The 3,684-nt window shown below is 45.2% G+C and overlaps 1 pseudogene; it reads right to left on the reverse strand.

Moving 5' to 3' along the window:
- Positions 1–2,916: 2,916 nt before the first annotated feature.
- LOC125999408 (selenoprotein H-like) lies at positions 2,917–3,278 on the reverse strand (annotated as a pseudogene).
- Between the last annotated feature and the right edge of the window lie 406 nt (positions 3,279–3,684).

Genomic DNA, 3,684 nt, shown 5'->3' on the forward strand with positions numbered 1-3,684 from the left:
AGTTTGACATTTTTGGCAGGTAGAGGTTCTTTCGCGCGATCTACATTCAGAAACTTTATGTCTATTACCTTCGCAAAGTTTACCATGTGAATGTTTATAGAGTTTTCCACATTTGTTACACGCATACAGCTTTTCTCCATTGTGAGTTCTCTGGTGAATAATAAGATCATCTTTACAAAAATAGATTTTCACACAAAAGTCACATTTAAAAGGCTTTATTCTTCTATGGAGTTTCCGGTGCTGAAGAAATGCGTCTCTAGTGGAAAAGATTTTGCCATAAAGCCTGCATTCAACAGGTTTAACATTAACATGAATGTACAGGTGTTGATTAAGTAAAGACTTTTTGTTAAAATACTTCCCACAGTCGGCACATTTATAAGGCTTTGATACTAAGTGAAGTATGCGATGTTGCATAAGGCTCAAGTGGCTGTTAAAAAAAAATTCCCACACTCTGTACATTCATGAGGCCTTTCTCTGCAGAGAGTTCTTTGAACTAATAGAGCATAGTCACTTGGGGAAAGAAATGCACTATATTGAGTATTATCAGGAAGCTCTTCTCCAAGATGTATTTTACAGTGATCCACGAATTTGTTATCATCGTGCAAAATCTCCCCGCATTCAGTGCATTAATCCTTTGTTTAGCCTGCACATTAGCTTCACATTTAGCACTACTGTGTGCTTGCTGTTGGCCAACTCCAGAGCTGGTCAAGAATTCCTCACTACCCTCAGTGCAAGAGGCTCTCTCTGACATGAGGCCTTTGGCATTTTTCAGAAAGGAGGCCTGTCCCTGTTCCAATCCACAGAATGTCTCTCCCTCTCCATTTGGCTGTTTTGCAATTTGGTTACATTTTGCAGGTGCTTGGGAGGCTCTCACACTTGACTTATTTGGACCCGTTGGTTGTCCTGGAAATGAACCGTCATGCCAACACAGAGATGAGCTGTTACTTGATACTGACCTATAACTATCATATGATTGGCTAGTTTGGCTGGAAAGCCTGCATGTGTGAGTTCTCGTCTCTGACACTCGCATGGTAACAACAGTCTCAGAAGTTAAAGATGTATCTATTAATGTGTGAGAAGAACTGGAGTCAGGCCCTGTACAGAGCAGTCCAGTCTGAACTAGTGCTGTGTTTATAATCTATATCATCAAAAATCCTAGATTCTGTCTCGGGCCTCAGATTGGGCACTGAGTTATTTGTGGAAATTGGTAGTCCAAGCGACAATGCCAGTATAAACATCTGCAGCACGGTAGAAATGTACAGAATTTTGTCAGTATTATCAAATAATTCCCACGCCTCTTGGGTGAAGTGAATGAACATATCTTCAAAAGTTGAAGGTTCCAGATAAGGGTTTTGCTCTGTTGTTGGATTTGTTTCCTCCATCACTGTGGGACTATCCAACATTGGCTCAGTCTCAGGCCCAGACTCAGGTACCACGGTTGAGTCACACATTGCTGGTGAGCCACACACCACTGGCCAGGCAGGTGCTGCTCCCAAGATAGGCTGCACAGCCAAGTCAGTTTTTATAGCCGAGCCACATTCCACAGCCAAGTCATGTCCCACTCTCGGGCTCCACACTCACATCAGTTTCTATAGCAAAGTCATGTTCCATAGACTAGTCACATTCCACAGCCCTCTCAGGCTCCACAACTAATTTAGGGTCCAAGGCCAAGTCTGGCTCCATAGCTGAGTCAGGTGCCTCAAGCGAATCTGATACCTTAGGTGAGGCAGGTTCTGCTGGTGGCGCTTCTGCTGCAGCCAGTTCCACAGCCAAGGTCACAACCGAAGCCACAGCTTCAATATCAGCCTGTATCTCATTCAAAGCCTCAAGCCTGGCCTCAACCGCTGCCACCACAGCCCAAATCTCAGCATCAGCTGTCCCCACAACCAGAGTTCCCTCATTAGGAGCACCGGACTCCATTTCCTCAGGCTCCTCCATTTTGCCAAAGTCTTCTACCCTGAGAGGGACTTCCCTGTGCCGGGCTGCCAAAGGTGGCCTGCACTGAACAACTGGGTTAAAATGCTCTTCAAACAGTCAGAGACAATGTCAGTCACAGGACTGAACCGTCTATCTCACTACTCACACAAAGAAAGGTCGAACAAAACACGACACCACCACTTCAACCAAAAGCCTTGAACGAAGAGGCCTAACGGCAAGAAAGGAAGCAAAGCCACCCGGGAAATCCCAGAACCCTCGGGAGACTAGTGTGAAAAGATGCATATACCACCCGAGAATATGCAAATAATATTCAAGAATATGCAAATTTCGTTCGAGAAGATACAAAAACTCATGAGAACACACACACACACACACACACACACACAACCCTCGTGCCCTCAGCTTTCTATTAGAATGTATGGCCACACGTGTGATGTCCATCTTATTTAAAAGGCAATAATTACCTGATAAGATTTTTTAAATTATTTTATCATTACCTTATAAAATAAGACTCTGGTACAAATAATAATATAGCTAAAACACATTAATTGCATGTGCTTAGTTACTGGTTTAGTCTACTTATTAGAACATAAAGTTTCATGATAGATGTTAGTGCCTTCTTCTCTAGTACAATATTTCCTTTTTCCTTTCAAGAATATCTGTGTCTACACGTTGACCCTAATACCCCTTTTCTCATGTGTGAATCTATGGCTTTTTTGGTAAAACAGATATTAAAGCAGTTTGATTGAATTTATTCATACTGACATAAAATACACACTGACATGATTTTTCTTGTGGTTTGCACTAGACCTAGTGGTGCTCCCTAAATCCGTACTCAGGGTCACTGCCAATAATGTTCAGGGTACCATATGTAGTACAGAAAATAGAAGCTGGCTTTCTACTTGTTTTTTTTAAGTTCTTACTACTCAAATTCTTTATTTCAACTTTAGAGAAAGCTGAGTGCATGGCCTTCCTTCCCTAAGGCAAGTAATTCTTCAGTGCTGCCACCACCTCTTGGGGCTCTGGGAACTTGAGCTTGTGCGGGTGGGGAGGGGACCTTCTTGATCCCATTCCAGAGCTCCACAAGGCTGCCTTTGGGGCGCAGCAACATCATTTCGAGCCTGCCCATGCGCTGTTTGGTGGGGTTCACCTTCAGCAGCTCCAGGGCCTCCTGGGAAGCACCTAGCTCAGAGCCACGGTGTGGAGCCCATAGACGCATCAGCTAGTGCAGTACTCAATGACCACCTCGTGCTCCTCCACCCACTGCAGCTGGACGCCACTCTCTCCTGCTTCTGGGCTGCAGCCACCTCGATTTTCCACTTCCTCCCGAGGAGAGCCATGGTGCCCTGGGCCCCAATGAGCTGCGTCAGCAACGGGCTGTGGACCCCGACCCCCAACCCGTGGACCAGAAGCTTCCCTTGCTTGGGAAAGCTGGAGTAAGGGCACACAGGACCAGGTAGCCTCTACTGTTATTGTTGTTGTTTTGTTGTTATTGTTGTTTTGGTTTTGGGGCCACACCTGGTGACACTCAGGAATTACTTCTGGCTCTGCGCTCAGAAATTGCCCTTCTTTGGGGGACCATATGGGACTCTGGGGAATCAAACCAAGATCTGTCCTAGGTCAGCCGTGCATGGTGAACACCCTACTTCTGCTCCACTGCTCCAGCCCCTACTTGTCTTTTGTTTGTTTGTGGGTTAAACCCAGCGGTTCTCAGAGGTTACTCATGGCTCTGCGCTCAGAAGTCTT

This window comes from Suncus etruscus, chromosome X (genome assembly GCF_024139225.1).
Source record: "Suncus etruscus isolate mSunEtr1 chromosome X, mSunEtr1.pri.cur, whole genome shotgun sequence".
Lineage (NCBI taxonomy): Eukaryota > Metazoa > Chordata > Mammalia > Eulipotyphla > Soricidae > Suncus > Suncus etruscus.